The 17,347-nt window shown below is 44.4% G+C and overlaps 1 long non-coding RNA gene across 1 annotated transcript; it reads right to left on the bottom strand.

The window, feature by feature from the left end:
• Positions 1-1,128: 1,128 nt before the first annotated feature.
• LOC121140235 lies at positions 1,129-4,294 on the bottom strand. Its single transcript, XR_005877027.1, has 3 exons — positions 4,033-4,294; positions 2,927-3,023; positions 1,129-1,296 (listed from the first exon to the last, which is right to left on the bottom strand). It is a non-coding gene; the product is annotated as an uncharacterized LOC121140235 (long non-coding RNA).
• Between the last annotated feature and the right edge of the window lie 13,053 nt (positions 4,295-17,347).

The following is a 17,347-nucleotide window of genomic DNA, read 5'->3' on the forward strand; positions in this document are numbered from 1 at the left end:
TTCTCAGAGAGTTTTGTTTTATAGTCAGATTTCGTATCCACCACTGTAGAAGACAGTTAGGACTTCTGGAATCAAGTTGGAAATCAACACTGGATTTTAGAAGATGCAAGATGGAGAGGAAAAAGTAGGGGAGCATTCCTGCTGGAGACTAGGCACTCTCCATGGCATGTGTAAGGGTGGGTATGAAGTGATGGCGACTATGACATAGGAGCAGTGAGTCCCAAAGGGAGGACTTACATGGCAGAACCATGCTTAACTCATGCATCTGTGTTTGTGGGATCAGCTCATCTTGGCCTAGTTGTGGACTAGTATAAATTAAGTGTTCATGGATCTCATGATGTTTTCATGTATGTTCTGTATTAGTTACTTTTCTTGTCAGTGTGACAAAATATCTGACAGAAACCAGTTAAGGAAGGAAGGATTTATTTTGTCTCACAGTTTGAGAGGGTCACAGTCCATGATAGCTGGGAAGGCAAAGTGGGAGGCTTAGTCTGTGGCCATAGTGTTGAGAAAGTTTCTACCCCACCAGCCTGGTCCAGCAGAACCTCTCATTACCATAGGAACAGGAGGCAAAGGTCATCACATGGTGCACACCAGGAAGCAAGGAAAGAACTAGGAATGGATATAACTTTCAAAGGCCCACCCCTGGAGAACAACTTCTGCAAGTTAAGGCCCTTCTAAAAACTGTGCTTTCAGAACACCAGCTTTGGGCAGGGGACATTTTAGACTCAACCATAACATGCATATAATGTTCTTTGGTTATATTCACCCCCTACCCATTGCCTTCTCTTATCCCTGCCCCTCCTCCTTCCTCCAGAATAATCTCACTTTTATTTTTAGGTCCCCCTTTTCCTTTCTGAATTCCACAAATGAGAGAAAACACTTGGTACTTTTTTTTGACTTAGCTTGTTTTACTCTACAGGATGATCTCTGGTTCCATCCATCTTGGCCAATGTTTTGCAATACTCTCTTTGTAGTGGATGGCGTGGCTTTCCTGCTGTCTCTGGTGATAAAGCCAGGAAACCTCTACTTAGCCCTGGATATCTTATTTCTAATTCTACACTCCATTGTCGTTGTTATAAAACAAAGAAGGAGAGAGGCGAGAAGAGTAGGAACTGATACCTTTATTTTTCAGGGAAATTTTGGAGGGGTTGGTCAAGTTCAGACTCTGGAAAAGCCAGTTTGGTGAGGCCTAAGCACAGCCTGGCCTGAGTGACAGCCTCCAGGAAGTTGGTAGCTCAGCTGACTCACAGCTCTGCTTTGTGACACCGACACCCTCTTTACCAGAAAGGTTTCCTGGGGACAGATGAACCTTAGTTTTAGGAAGATGTCCAGGAAACCAAAGATTTTGACAGGCTTGCTCTGTGACTTTGTTCTCATGCTCCATGCCAAGCACAGGATGACTGCTTCCTTCTTCCCAGCAGCCATCAGCCTCCATATGGATCTGACACAGACTGCAGACACACCCAGACTCTGAACCCTTCCTTTCTCCTCGTTCCACCTGCCCGAGAATAGTGCTTCTCCATGGTGTTGCCCTAAAGTCTAGACACAGGCCCATCAACTTTTGTCCTATGAGGTCTTCCCTATCTCTGTACCTTTTGAGATCAGGCACACACATTTAACAGACTCTTTTACAGAGAGCAGATCTTACAGCAAATACAACAAAAACTACAGGTTCTTTGAATCAAAGTATGTAGCAACCATCATCATCATCTGATCTTAGATTGTTGCACTTCACAATTTCAAAATATGGAGTTTTTAGAGGCAGCTTCCCTCAGCAGGAAATCCCACTGAGAAAATGTTTTGCTTTTTTGTGCAGACTGTAAGAATTGTCCTTTGGGTAGAAAGACTTTCTGGGCTGGTGCCTTAGGTTCCCATTCTGGCAGGGGACTACTGCTACCCACCAGTGAGTCTGAAGTGATTTTGATGACCATGTTCATCTATTGCACAATTCCAGTGCTTGGGTATGATGGACATTTTTAATTGTCCTCCCTTCCTTTTATTCAGAAGTGCAACAAAACCACAGTCTCATAATCTAGAGCTTTAGTGGGCCATTCCTTCCCACAAGTGATAGTAAGAAAATGAATGTTGAGCATCTCTGCCTCTCTCTATAGAGATCCTGTAGTACTGCTGGGGATCCTTGGGTTGAGTGTGTACTCAGTTGGCCAATAGGGTGAAGGGACCCCTCTGGAGCCAGAAACCCCATCCTCCCAAACTAGAGTTTTTAGGACTTCTATGAGGCCTCCTATTAAGTACTTAGTATCTTTGAATGTAGGAGTTCATGGGAATGGAACAAGTCACTATTCTCCAGAAACATCCACAGCAGCTATTTGGAAGCATGATGGAGTCTATGTAAAGGAAAGATGACGTCTCAGTTAAGCATCTGAGAGAGTCGCTGTATGGTTTAGGGGACTGAATCCATGTAGGGCACATCATACAAAAGGACCTCAGTGGATATACTGATGAGGTACTCCAAGTGTGTCTGTCCTATCCTGTGCCATGAAGTCAAAACATTGTCTGCTTTGTTTACCAGAGTATCCTCAGGGCCTGTCATAAAGCATATGGTGAGGGAATTGATAGTCTATGAACTGAGCTAGACCAAATGACTTGACAAAACTTCGGTGATATCCTTGAAGAATAGCTGGTAAGGCAAATAGGTAGGGAGGAGTCACCATAAGATACAGAAAGAAATGTATGTAAGTGTCCCAGGGGACTACTTAGGGGAGAACTAATTGTGAGGGCCCCAGGGCTTTCATAGAGAAAATAGTCTTAAAAGAGGCATGTGAAAAATTAGGGAACATTTACCAATCAGAAAGAGCTAGAGACTTCTTAGCTCATCAAGAGTGTGGGAGATGAGTATAGATCTTTAAGGATGTGAAGGGGAGGCATAATGGCAGGTGAGAACGTTAGTAACTGTAGAACTTACTGTACACTGAGATTCAATGGATCTTCTTGGGCAGGTCCTGTATTAAGCAGAGAGAAGAAACTCCATAGAAAATGTGCAGAAATGTATTACCCAATACCTAGGGATGAAGTTAAGAAATGGCATTGTATTTTCCAGGTCAATAGGGAATGAAGGAGAGATGGGTCTACCAGATGACCCACGTGGAGAGCCTTAAATTCTACATGGGAAACATTAAATAACAGAGACAGACTAGTAGCTAGGGAGAAAAAAAAAGTGGGAAGTTACTGTTTGATGGCTATACTGTTTCTGTTTTACAAGGTGAAAACAATTCTGGAGATGGATATTGGTGAAATGTATCCACTATGAATAGAATTAAAATCATCTGACAGTGAAGAGCAAATGGTTAGAAACCCACACTATAGCTTCAGGTAGGACTCTGAGTGCAAAGATCAAAAAGTGTCTAAGACCAATACTGCTTCTACTAGGGCTCAGACTAAAGGCAGTCTTGCTGAGTCCAGTCCCACTCTGTCTCTTGATAATCACCCTTGGTTACCTGTCACTGTGACTGAGTGAAAATGTGCCTCATTTTCAAATAACTCCAGCCTTTCAGGAGTGAGCACGAAAGCCACAACTCCTATCAGAGCCCATATACAGGGTCAGGGAAAGGTATCAACTGAAAAAAGATATCAAGGAACATGGAAGACAGAAACAGTTTGGTGTACATCAGGTCATATGCTTATCACACATGTGAACAGGGCTTGGCATGCAGTTGGTGATCATCAGACTCCTCAGTGACTAAGGTCAACGAGGCTGTAAGGACTATCCCTACAGAGATAGAAATGCAGAGTCACAGGAACATCCACAGCCAGACACAGAAGCTGTGATTTTAGTGGCGATGAACATAGGTATGTGTTGCTAATCATCTAATCCCACTAAAGTCATGTTTAAAAGGCCACATCACAACCTCATAGCATTTGAAATAGGGTATAGTACTTAGGGAATCAAGGCCCTTGTGGGAGATAAATCGTCAGTACCTCTTGTTGAACTATCTTCAAAGAAAACTCACAAAAGTGGCTTTAAATCTCTTCACAACTGAGGTTAGAACAGTGCTTTAGAATTGGACTCACAATAATCACTGGTAGAAGATGTGCAGACAAGGACTTCTCTGAACTTCATCACTTGGGATGTGGTTGGCAGAAGGCTCGTTTTACTTTCTGACCTCCTTAGAGTGAATATTTTCTGCCTTGAGAAGCTAGAAGTTTATAGAAACTACATTTTTCTCAACTTCATGGTAGCTTGCCTTCTTGAGTTGATTCAATTTTGACCATTCAGGACATTTACATACCATTTAGAAAAGAGACCTGGATTGGGTCCATAGTACCTGGTCAGCCTTTGGAGCATTTAGCTTTTATAAGGCAGCCCTTCTGAAGAGTTCTATTTATTGGCAGTTGGTGATGGAGACAGTGTGGGGCACTTGTTCATGTCATCACATATCATCAGGTAGGAGAGAGATGAGGCTGGCACCCCTATAGGGTTTGAGCTCAGGTTTCAGCCTCTTCAACCCTGAGAACAGTTGGTCGTTTTCTGGGGAAAGGACCATTGGGAACCCCATGCTCACACACTCAGGGCCTCAAGGTCTAGTTGGTCCATCTTCTATTTATTCTCTCTCTCTCCCCCTCTCAACTCCTCCCCACTCCCTGTAAAACCTTGGGCTTTATAATGCTTTTCACTTGCTGATCAGTCAAGGTGATTTGCTGGGACAGGGCAAAGTTTTGGTTTACCGAGAGTTCAGATCTTAAGATCAACCAATTCACCCTCAATCCAGTCCAGCCATAAATATCAGAGACTGTGATTCTTCCTGGCAGTGTACCAGTGAATAACTAAACATGAAGCCTACAATTAATCTGCTATATTAAGACCTGTGTTGATCCACATACACCTATAAAAGTTCTACTATCTGTCATCATGGTAAATCCTCCTTTCTCTGAATTCTTTTGCTAGTCTAGGATAATGATGCTCTGATGTCGTTTGAACTTTCCATCAATTTGCTGCCAGTTAGAAGCCATGTACTGCCTGGGTAGCTGTACTTGGTGACTGAGCTCTGTTGGCAGCTGGCAGTCTTTTCTCTCAATAAACAGTTGCTGCATTTGAACTTACCGAGTCATCTTTTTATTACAGGTGTGTGTGTGTGTGTGTGTGTGTGTGTGTGTGTGTGTGTGTGTGTGTGTGTGCGTGTGTGTTGCTACACATGTGCAGGAGGTTGATTCCCACCTTCCACTATGTAGGTTCTGGGGGCTTGAACTCCAGGCTTGGTAACAATCACTGTTATCCTCAGTCATCTTGTGAACCTGCCTTTTTCTTCTTTTCATAGAGATCAGCTTTTCATGTGCATCTGGAGGACTCCATCACTTACTTTTACTTTCTCTTCCGTTTATCTTTAACAATGAGTCTCTTGATCCCAAAATCCATCTTGCAGTCTACTTTGCAGAGGACTCTAGTGACCCATTGCATAAAAGCACTCTTTTTTATTTTTTATTTTTTAATTTTTTTTGGTTTTACGAGACAGGGTTTCTCTGTTTTGGAGGCTGTCGGTCCAGCCTGGCCTTGAACTCACAGAGATCCGCCTGCCTCTGCCTCCCGAGTGCTGGGATTAAAGGCGTGCGCCACCAACGCCCGGCTTGCATAAAAGCACTCTTGCATTTGGGAAGTTACCTACTCATTTCTCATTTAAGACCTTTCCTACTTCCTGGTGACTTTTTTCCCTCTGGGTAAAAGTGCCTGCATTTACTTTTGTTGTGTTATCTAGTTCCACCACAGTCCCAGCATTAAAGGACATGATGAGGAACCCATGTAAGTCATTGGTGTAAATTAAGGGATATAATGAGTACTGGAATTTGGCCAAAAATTACATTCCTAACCTTGAAACAGCTTGGGACAGTCCTTGGTTGTCCTTCTTGGGAATGGATCATCCATTGGATATGAAAACAGTCTCCAGTGGGCACAGGTGTGAGGCCAGGCTCACATTTCAATAACCTCCTTGTAGGTGGAGACCCAACACCAAGTGGGAGCCCAGTATGTATTGCATGAGGAAAATGCATGTCTCTGTCTGGAAACAAAGCAAAGGACCAGATGCTCTGAAAAAGTTCTTTAGCCTAGAAGTCTCAACATGGAGCATTCCTGTGCCCCTGGTTGGTGGAGTGAGTAATCGGCTTGTTTTCTTGTCACAGTAAAAAGTGAAAAGCAGAAGAGAGGAGTCCAGTCTAAGCTTCTTATAGGTCTCACTTCCTTGTCTATGAAATAGTAGACATAGTTACATAGCAATAAAAATATGACGCTCTATGACTCCAGGATTCTGTGTGTAGAACATGTGGTCTCCTGGTCCATCTGCTTCTGTGAGAGACATAGTTGACCCAGAGAGAGAGTCTCTCGCTGTCACATAGATGTTTCCCCATATCTCCTCCAAGTGTAGGAGATAGGAAGCTCTTGTTACTGTGCACAAATTTGAAGGATATTGAAGAGGAAAGACTAACACTTACTGTGTTCCTCCCATGATTTCTGTCTTTATAAGACTTACATTTGCATCTGGGGAGTGCCAGACTACAATCCCATGACCAGAGAGTCTGGGAAACAGAACCTTAATTCAATGGCTGTTGGAAGCAGAGGCAGACTCCCTCAGCTAAACACTGAGCTGAACTCAAGGAATCCAGTGACAGAGAGGGAGAACTGATGAGCAAAGGGGTTAAGACTGGGCTGGTTTAACCCCCAGAAACAGCTGACCTGACAAGGGTTAGCTCTTGAATCCCAGACTGATGGCTGGGAATCCAGCATGGGACTGATCAAGACCCCCTGAACGTGGGTGTCAATGAGGAGGCCTAGGTAATCTATTACGCCTTGGGTAGTAGATCAGTATTTATCCCGGGTATACAAATGGGCTTTGAGCACCCATCCAACAATGAGAGATGCGCTCTCAGCCTGGACTCCCAGGGGGAGGGTCTAGACCCTGCCCTGGATGAAATGACAGACTATGGACACCCCCATGGAGGGCCTCACCCTCCCTGGGGAAAATGAGGGGATATTGGAGGGGTTGGTGGGAGGGCATGGGAGGAGGGGAGGGAAAGGGAGAGGGACCTGGAATTGATATGTGAAGCAACCTTGTTTCTAATTTAAATAAAAATTTAAAAAAAGATCAGCTGTAAAAAAAAAGACTCACATTTGTCTTGTGACTCTGTGAAGTGGACATTGTGATCCCAGGATTTAAAGATGGCGAGATGATGTACAGTGGTTAAGAGCTTTACTATCACAGAGAACACAGCTGATACCACACTGGGGGTGGTTTCAAAGCCAAGTGTCCACACTTGTGGGATGGGCTCTTATTGCTCTTACTTGGAGAAGCAGGAAAACAATACATAGCTGGAGCATGGGGAGTCCGGGAACTAGAAGACAATTTAGGCAGAGACTGAAAAGTGCAGGGTGAGGATAGGAGAATGGAGTATGACAGGGCTGGATGAGTATCGGTCAGTGCTACTAGACTAGATAAAACTATATCACTGGGGAACCTTGGGTAACTTTGAGAACAGATGAAGTTCCCATCTGGACTCTGAAGGCTAACCTGGCTTTGGAGCAAAGGGTGCCTTGAGTGAGGTCACTGGCTGGCTTCCTGGGAAGCTGGTGGGAATAGCCTTCCTGTTTGTTCAGTGAGTCCTCTGAGGGTGCCTCTATGTGCAAATCACTGGGCTACAATGTGAAAGGCACATGATCAAACAGGCCTGGTTCCTCAAGGTAGTTATTACAAAAGGTAAGTCAGAATACCCTGGAATGTAGTCTTGGGGAGGTAATGTTTAAAGAAAATAGCTAAATGCCTGTTATCTTTTGGAAAATATCCATTTATTTATTTTGGCCGTGAGGTTTGGGGATCTCATGTAGACAAGGCTCGCCTTGAACTCCATATACAGCTCTCATTCTTTTCTTTGTCACTGAGGCCAGGACTTGCAGTCTTCAAGTGCAATCAGCTGATCTGTAAATCTCAATTCTTTGTCCCCGGAGGTGTAGAGGCCTTGCATGTCTATCTTGTCTTTGCTTACCCTACTTTCTGCTTTCCATACTAATCGCTACTTTGTAGGTGTGATGCATATTGCAGATGAAGTCCACCTCACTGTTCGAGTATCATTTCTTGAATGTTGAAATAGCAGTTTCCAAAAAAAGGTATACCCATAGTAATTTAAGTACGATAACTTCAATTGGGCATGTGGGCAATAGAATTATTGGCACATTCTCTTTCCTATCGTTTTCACTTTCATTTGTCTTAGTATTTTTCCCTTTTGCTTCATCTCATTTTGCATGTTTAAACATTCCCTCTGTGAATAGAAATAGAGAGGGATAGAGAGGAGATGATGATGATGATGATGATGGCGATGGTGATGATGATGATGGGGGATTCACCAACATTTTAAAAACTCCTATGCCAGACATTTTGTAGACTTTCCCTTTTTGGATTCTTCTGGGAAGTTCTATAAAGGCTCTTTTTCCTTCTTTTGTCTCCTTCCCCCAGCTCCTCAGCTAGCTGCCACTAGTTAGATTAGTACCCATGCCATTAGCACTGAGTGCCTATAAGCCATTCTTCTGTTTGTTTTTAGAAGTCTCCCTCTCCTCCCACAGCCACCTGCATCCCACACAACAGCTGTTAGGGAGAAAATCCCACAGAGAAAGAACTCTGAAGCCAAGAGGAGTTCCACACTGAAAATAACGACAGATCTTGGCCAGGCTCCAGACCAGGGCTGCTGCCCTTGTCCTTGACTTTGGCTGCTTGAGGTCTACTCGGGGACCTGAAAGAACCTTTGTGCTAACTCTGTGCCCAGCGTGCCAGTCCCTGCGGCCAGGGTGAGTGACAGGGAGTGTTTGTGCAGTCCCCACAGTGTGAAGCCCTGTGTGAGTCCTGGTTACATGTGGAGTCAGGGTTCTCAAATCAGAGTCGACATGTTCCAAGGCAGAGGTGGGGAAAGACTCTGGGAATGGGAAAGACAGCTTCAGGTTCTGCCTCTTCTGCTTCGCCCAAGTCTTTTAATGTTTTAAGAGAAGACTGGAGAAGTGAGTTCACTCTTCCAGTTCAGGACTCCGAGTCCGACATCTCTTCATTTTTAACATCTCTAACAACTGCTGTTCTTTTCCTTCTGCTCTTTCCCTCCCTCTTGCCTTTATTTCTTTTGTCTTCCTCACCCTCTTTCAGTTTTCATTTCTTTTTCCTTGTTCTCATTATTCTTATCTGTCAGCCCCGAAGTCACCAACCTGATTCCCTTGTGCACAAGGAACAGCTTCCTCAGTTTGGTGTCTAAAAACCTGACTGCTATTCTAACTTCTTTGGAGCAAGATGGAAGGAAAGCTGTCTGTCTCCATCATGGATGAGACCCTTTTCTCACACATGAACAACTGCTCACCTCTTAGCTGCAGCCTCTTCTGCAGAGCTTTTGTGAAATGGAGACAGAAATAAGCTATGTTTCCTGGCTCTTCGGTTCTCCTGGCCTCTTTCCTTGTCATATAGTTACCCAGGCTATTTATCACAAGATCCACGCAATAGACTAGGAAGCAGTTAGCATTTAATTAGCAAAAGCCATTGGTTGTTTTCTTAGTCAGTTAGGGTGTGATATTTAAACTGCATTTGATTATTAATTTGAAATTTTTTTTGAGACAAGGTTACACTATGTAGCTTTGGCTAGCCTGGAGTTGGCCTTGAACTCAGAAATTCCCTGGTTCTGCCTCCCCAGTGTTAAGATTAAAAGCATGTACCACCCAATCATAAACTTTTGAGGGTTTCTGGTAGCTTGTAGTGACTACTAGGTCAGCGCTGTATTTTGAAAGCATTAAGGCCATACAAAGTTATACTTATTGGTCCTAGAGGCAGAAATTATTATTGCATTTTGGGTAAAAATGTGGAGGATTTGGCAAAGAGCTTTTTGCCTCCTGCTTTCAAAACTTACCTGAAACTAGAAAAGCATAGAAATGAAATCTGTTACATTGTTAGATAAAGAAATGCAAATCAGAAACTTGCTGGTGCTGGTGTTTTGCTGAGTCAGAGGCTGAACATGTGAGACGTTTCCCAGGGCCATGTCAGAAGGACAAACTCAGTCACCTCATTCAGTCACAGCTCCCAAGTAGCTGTGAGATTGGAGTGGGTACAGCTAAGGCATCCATGGAGTTCCTGGGAAGGGAAGGAATAGTAGAGCAGTCTCTTCCTATTTCATCTTAGAAGGCTGGCAGGTGACCTTTCTGGAGTACTTGAAGCATGGACAATGATGGTTTTGTGTGTGCGTATCTGTGTGTGTGTGTGTGTGCGAGCGTGTGCGTGCGTATCTGTGTGTGTATGTGTATGTGTGTGTGCGAGCGTGTGCGTGCGTATCTGTGTGTGTGTGTATGTGTGTGTGTGAGCGTGTGCGTGCGTATCTGTGTGTGTGTCTTGCTAGGGATCAAACCCAGAGTCTTGTGCATGCTAGGCAAGTGATCCACCACTGAGCCACAGCCCAGCCCGCCACTTACTATTACTCAGATAGTGCTGCTAACTTCCAGAGTTGATTGGGTTTGAGGCTTACCTCCTACTGTAGCCGCTTTGGATCAGACCTAACTCTGAGCAATTTGAATTTCAAGTCAGGACCTTGGAAGATGAAGGGATGACACGAAGCACCACACAGTCACATATTTATAGATAAAAGAAGGATGTGCATAAGTGTTCTTTCCCATAAGCTATGACTTAAGCAAGATGAATGGGACAGTTTAAACACCTGACTCATTCAACACAGATCTCAGGACAAATTTCCCAAATATTTAATGAACACATCTCTGTAATAACAAATACTGTCCAAAGGCCATGAGTACTAAAGACATAAACTGGAAAACTTTGTATCTCTGTCATGTATCTCTAAACTCACAAATAATAAATCAGCTATTCTTGGAATTCAAGACTATTATCTACCAATAGATTTCCATTCCAAATGCAACCAAACAGAGTCTAGCCACTATAAACCCAAAACATTCTGCAAGGCTTAGTGGCTCTTGCCTTTAGAATACTTGGGGGGCAACAGTAAGCAGATTTTTGTATATTCAAAGCCAGTCTATATAACAAGTTCCAAACAAGGATACATAATGAGACTCGGTCTCAAAAAACACACAAACGAAATTTGTATATATCAACAATAAAAAAGAGACTTCACTTTAAAAAAAAAAGAAGGATGTGCAGGAAAAATGTATTTTACTTCCCATCTTGTCAACCTAATTAGATGAACAACAAAGAAAACGCCTAGGCCATGTTCTAGTCTGAGAGGGCCTGGAGAAAGACGAGACATTCTTTATACGGAATGACGGGCATTGGGGGGAGTTCTGGTAGCATTTGGCAGCAAGAGAGCCCTGGAGTATCCACATGGCACTCAGAACTCAGAGCCTCATCTTGGGTCAGGCTAATACCCCTCTATCCAGAGGAGTGTTGTGTTTATTAAGTGGCTGCCCTACTCCTACTCACCTCTGCCTTGGATCTGCCTTTCACACAGCTAGCTTTGTGGCATAAATGCAAGCTAAGCCACGTCTTAAGCTGTCTGGTGCTTCCCACCAGTTAGGATGTATCGCCATCTTCTTACTACTCCCTACAGACCCCTAGCCCACTCTCTAGCTTCACTCTGTTATCTTCCTGCAGAATATGTGCTAGGCACAGTGACCTTACTTCTGTCCCCTGAGTGGACTGAATATTTGTCTGCCTCAGGGCCTTTGTACTTTCTTCCTCTAAGGACAACTGCCTTTTTTTTTAAAACCCCTATTATTCTAGCTCAGTTGTACTCCCTCCATGAGGCCATCTAATTGAAACTAGAAAGCCACTCACAATCACATCACCCTGTTTTACTTTTGTAGGAGTCTTTGTCACTTTAGCAAGGTATTGCGTTTCCCCCAGTGTTTACTAATTGAATATCTATAATGCAGCAGCTGTCAAGGGAATAGTCTTTTGTGACTACATTATACATTGTTATCTATGCAGTGTAAAATAGTTCTAAGCACAAGGTAGGTATAAGTAGTTTTGACTGGCACTGATGAATGATGGGGCCTAACCCCCCCCCCCCCCCAGACCCTGCACTGACTTACTTCACGAGTAAGAGTGGATTGTAGACTGTGTTCAATACCCTTGAACCTTGCAGGAAGTGATAGCCCAGGATATGTGAGAGTACTTTTCAAGATGTCAGAATTTAGGGAACTCATGTCTATTACCTACTACCACCCAAGAAAAATGTGCCAGTGTTCAAAGATGTCTGTCACCAACTCCCCTCACACTCACCCATGTTACTTTATCCATCACGAGGTAGGCCAACACCATCCTTGAATATAATTGGCTTTGTGGACTGTTTTGGGTCATCCAAGCCCAGGCACTAACAAAATAGGCAGATGTTACTTCTGCCATGTAAGCGTCCAATACTCTGAGAATGGAGTATAGAGAAACCCAAGCTATCCAAGGAGAGGAGTCACGCAGAGGAGCTCAAAGGAACCAGATTGATGGCTGAAATATTAGCAGTCTGTCTCCTGAATGCATCACAATGGCTGCTCCCAGTGTCCCTTGAAGCAGAAAACCTCCCCAGGCAAGCAAATGAAATTAGTAAAATCTGTGGACAACAAAACATTCATGTTTCAAGATACAGCAAGTGCTAGTGGTCTGTTGAATAACAGATAGCTAATGTTAGGGCCGAGGTTGTTCCATTGAATTCTGGGTAACTGATTCCTAAGGCTTGAAGGACAGCTGAGTTTCTGAAGATTTGGTCGACACAGAAATCCCCAGGACCTATTGAGTGGAGGTGGAATCTTAACTTACAGGTGGGGCTGAGATTCTGCATTTCTTACTACTCCTAAGTGACATGCGTATCAATGACAAGTGCACGGACTGAGCTTTGAGGAGGAAGGCCAACCCCAGCCTTCTTCAGTCATTTCAGGAAAACACGTTTTCCCTTACGTTTCTTTGAGGAAACGTGGTCTGGTCAAATACATTTGAGAAACCCCACTACTAGAGCCAGAGAATCCCGGTGGGTGTATGCACTCTAGTTATGTAACAGTTCTTAAAGGGGCTGTAGATACAGCCCTTGGGCACACTCCTTGATTATGGTGCATGATGGCCCGAGGTTTGAGCTCCAGCCCCCAAAACGATAAATGTTCTTACAGCCTGTCAAGCCAAGAAATGTAACTCTATTAAGCACACGACTTTCTCCCCACCAATCATGTTTAATTACTTCTATTAATACCTTTAAGAACTGGCGTTCTGAAAGTAGCCCTGACCTCCACTTGGAGTCAACAGGCTCTTATTGTCTCTTAATAATGAGAACTCATCTCACACTGTTTTTTGTTTCTTCAACCCGGAAGTTTTTCTTCTTTGCTGGTATCTACTCTAATCCCCTTCCTCTTCGCTGCAAGACAAGAATTCATTTGTATCAGAGATGGATAGCAGCCCTATGCTGCCCAATTCTTAGCTCCTGTATTTGACGGTCCTTGACCCAGCTGCTTAGCTTTTGTTTCTGTTTCTTGGGACTTTGTTGTTATTTTCCAAGGCCTACTGTTTGATCACTGGGTTGACCTTGAATTGGTTTCTTGATATTTCTAAGTTAAATATCCCTATTTGTAATGTGGAGGTATTCCTAGCATAGACTGAGCGTTGAGTCTGTTGACCTCGGTGAAGTGGCTAGCATTAGACCTGACAGTCTCAACAGCTCTCCTCATCCTTGCTTTTGATCTACCCCAAGTCTTTCAGCCCCGAATCTCTTGCCCCACGGCTGCTTGTGACCCATCGAGGCCAGGGAGGAGGGAACACATGGCTGATTGAAACTCCTCTGATTCCTCACTCTGATTCCAGATGCTATTTTTAGCCTCCTTCACACCAAATGTTTTTCCTGGTACCGCTGAGAGGCACCAGAAAGTTCAGGCTAAAGTTAGAAAGCCAAATCTGTGTCTCTGAAGGCCACCCACTCGCCATCTCGGGAAGCTGTTCTTTAGGGCTGACACTGGAATTTCAAGGGTTATCTGCACCTCTGTAACGTTTTTAATCAGCTTTTGTCAAAGATGCTTTTCCGGTGGCCAGATTCTACAGGGGTCTGTTCTGCCCCCGAAGCATGGTTCAGAACTAGCTCACTTCCTCCGTCCTCTTAGCTCAGGGACTACCTGCACATTAGGCTTGAATGCCTTCTTTTCACACTTATCATCTTTACAGGAGCAGGCAGCTTGTCATCCATATTAAAACCATGGAACACTTCCCTTCATCAGCTTTTGCTGCCTGTCAAGTGTAGATTCCACTGGAAGCCTGGGTTCCTCCAGAGAGTGCACAGGGAACTCTACTTGTCCTCAGTTCTTACTTCCTCGGCTTCAAAAGGAAGTGATTCCTGTTGCAAGGAGAACTTCCTTTTCACTAGCTGGGAGAAATTCTGCCTGCTGTGACTTGTCTAGTTTCAGGACTGATCTCTTTCCTCCACACGTGCACACCTGGAGTGGTCGTTATTGCATTCCTTGGTGAGGCCCAGTTGCTATTCTTCTCATAAGCGAGACCCAAAAGGCAGCTCGAGGGAACAAGGATTTTGATCCCCTTTCTGTAGTTCAGATTGATAAGTGATAACAAGGCTAGTATTGCCATTTCACTCAGGGATGTAGGAGGACTGATAAAACAACACTGCCAAGACTCGGTGTTCCGGAGGTACCAGGAACTGTGTTAAATGAAGCCTTTTCTGGGCTTCTGTTCTCAAAATTTGCAGGATATATCTGAGGGGTGAAAGGGGTAAGGAAAGTGAAATTATGTTTCCTGGGTCCCAAAGCTACTGTCTGGGGGAGAAGATATATGCAAACCAGAACTGGGGAGCTTCTGCCTATGGCATATGGAAGTGTTGCTTGGAAAGTCAGCCCACGCTGTTCTGGAGATCAGATCTGAGTCACACAGATGCACAGCCCTGCAAGGTTCTCCGGGCAGCCCTTTATGCAGCCCCTCGGTGAAGTTACCTCGGTTCTTACATGAAAATAATTGTAAGGTACTCTGCAGCCAACCCTGGCAAACCTGCAGGGTACTAGGAACTTCAGGCAGGAAACCTCAGCCTGGAGGGTTTTTTATTCTTTTTGTACAACTATTCCCACTGGAAAATAGTCTGTCTGCTGAAATGCAAACCGATGTTATTTTCTGTTTTGCTTCCCACGGGTAGGAAATGAGTCCAGAGAAGCTGCCACTTGCAACTAGAGTGTGCATATGGTACCAGTCTCGGGACTACTAAATAAAGTGTTATTCCCATTCCTGTTCAGACACTTAGTTTCCCATTGCATGACTTAGAACATTGGAAATGTGACAATGACTGGTTTCAAATGGTATAGCCCTTGCCACTCATGTATTCAAGTGTGATTTTCAGATGTACCAGTAGCTGATTCAGCCAGAGATTTTTCTTTTCTTCTTCTTTTCTTTCTTTCTTTCTTTCTTCTTTCTTCCCCCTCCCTCCCTCTCTTCCTCTCTCCCTCCCTCCCTCTCTACCCCCTCTCTCTCATTCTCTCTCTCTCTCTCTCTCTCTCTCTCTCTCTCTCTCTCTCTCTCTCTCTCTCTCTCTGAGATAGGGTATCACTATGTAGCCCTGACTGGCCTTGAATTCTAGGCAAAGAAGCCTAGCATGAACACACAGATGCCTTCCTGCATCTGCCTCCTTAGGGCTGGAGATAAAGGTGTACACCACCATGCCCAGTCCTAGCTCTTGTTATAACGCAGAATCTAAGGCCAAGTCACCTAAAGGGGCGAAGTCACCAGCTCCTCTGTGGGTGCACAAAGAGTGAGAGGCACAGTTTGTAGGACATGAATCCTGAGTGTAGCGTGCAGATCGTGTGGGTGTTAGAGTGGTTATGTAATGCTGGCTATGTGGCAGGATCACCTGGGGACATTAGAACACAGAGAAGCATGGGGCCCATTGCTGCAGGTCCTGGATTATTGTTCTGAGTGGCCTGTGTGTGGGATGTTTCTTGGTGATTCCACTGGGTGTCAGTGATCAGAACTGCTGCCCAGGGGAGAAGCAGAGTCTAGCTGTGGAGCAGTGACAATGGTCATCAAGAATGGGCTCTCACAAGAATGAGGGCATTGGTTCTTCTCTGCTGGACGGTCAGGACAGCATAGATATAGACCAGGCTTGAGAAAAGACAATGAGGTGAATATGAAAACTCCCATCCAGCCCTCTCGGATTATTTTTGAGGAAGCCTAGAAAGGGGGTTACTGGACTGTACTTGATACATTGACAGAAGTGAGGTTTGGAAAATGTAATAAAACTAACTAGTACAGGGGGAGATGTTTGGAAGCTGTGTTGAGTATGTATGGTTTTTAAGCACTGGGGTACTATTCAAGCTGAGGACTCATGGTCTAATTGCATATTCTAAGAAGGGACAATGGAAAGCACTTGTGGGGAATGGTATGACTAGGTCAGGAAGCAGCATGGAGAAGGAGGAGAAGAGGGCTTGCACCATGCTGGAGACCAGATGCTGCAAGGAGCAGCCTGCCAAGATGGGGATGGTTATTCTCTGTGTGATGACATCCATTGAGATCAGGAGCCAGGAGTTGGAGCCCGTGGCTCAGCTGTTAGGAGCACTGACTGTTCTTTCTGAGGATCTGGGTTTGATTCCCAGGACCCACAGAGAGGCTTGCAATGGTTTGTAACTACAGTTCCAGGGCTCTCTTCTGATCTCCTCAGACACTGCCATGTGTGGTACACTGAAATAAATGCAGGCAAAACACATATAGACATTAAAACAAATAAGTAAATAAAACAACCAGGAGCCAATGTACTGTAGGCACTGAGCTACATGTGGTCCTCTGTCTATTTTGTAAATAATGTTTTATTTGGAAATATCCACTCCATTCTTTTATATATCATCTACAGCTAATGTAGTGCCATACTGACAGCAGAGTTCAATTGCTGTAGCAGAGACCATGCGGCCCTCAGAGTCTGAAATATTTACTTAAAAAGTAAAGTTTGCTGGTCCCTGACTGAGATGTGCAACATATATGTGTCTTATACGTAAGCCTTTTACTACTCTCAGGCCACTGGCACCTTCTAAGAGAGCATGGTTTAACCGTGAAGTCTGAGAAGCAGTCCCATCCACTGTTCTTTTTCTTAAGCTTTATTGTCAACACCGTGGAAGCAGGACAGTGTGACCCCACCTCTCAGAAACTGTGCGAGGTGCCCCAGAATGCTCACTTAAGGAGGTCTATGTCCCTAGCCAGGGCCTACACAGTTCAGCTTCTTCAAGAGCCTTCTGGGGTACATCCTTTTTGCTATCACAGGTGCTTGCTACTCAGTCACTGGTCCTGGTGATACCCTCGTCCAAGGACAGTGTAAGCCTTTCTGATTTTTCTTAGTAAAACCTCAGCAGCAGGGATATGTCCCCTTTAACCACACCAAGAAAGCTTCAACACTCACACGCATGGAG

The sequence above is a fragment of the Mesocricetus auratus genome, unplaced genomic scaffold (genome assembly GCF_017639785.1).
Source record: "Mesocricetus auratus isolate SY011 unplaced genomic scaffold, BCM_Maur_2.0 Super-Scaffold_100004, whole genome shotgun sequence".
Lineage (NCBI taxonomy): Eukaryota > Metazoa > Chordata > Mammalia > Rodentia > Cricetidae > Mesocricetus > Mesocricetus auratus.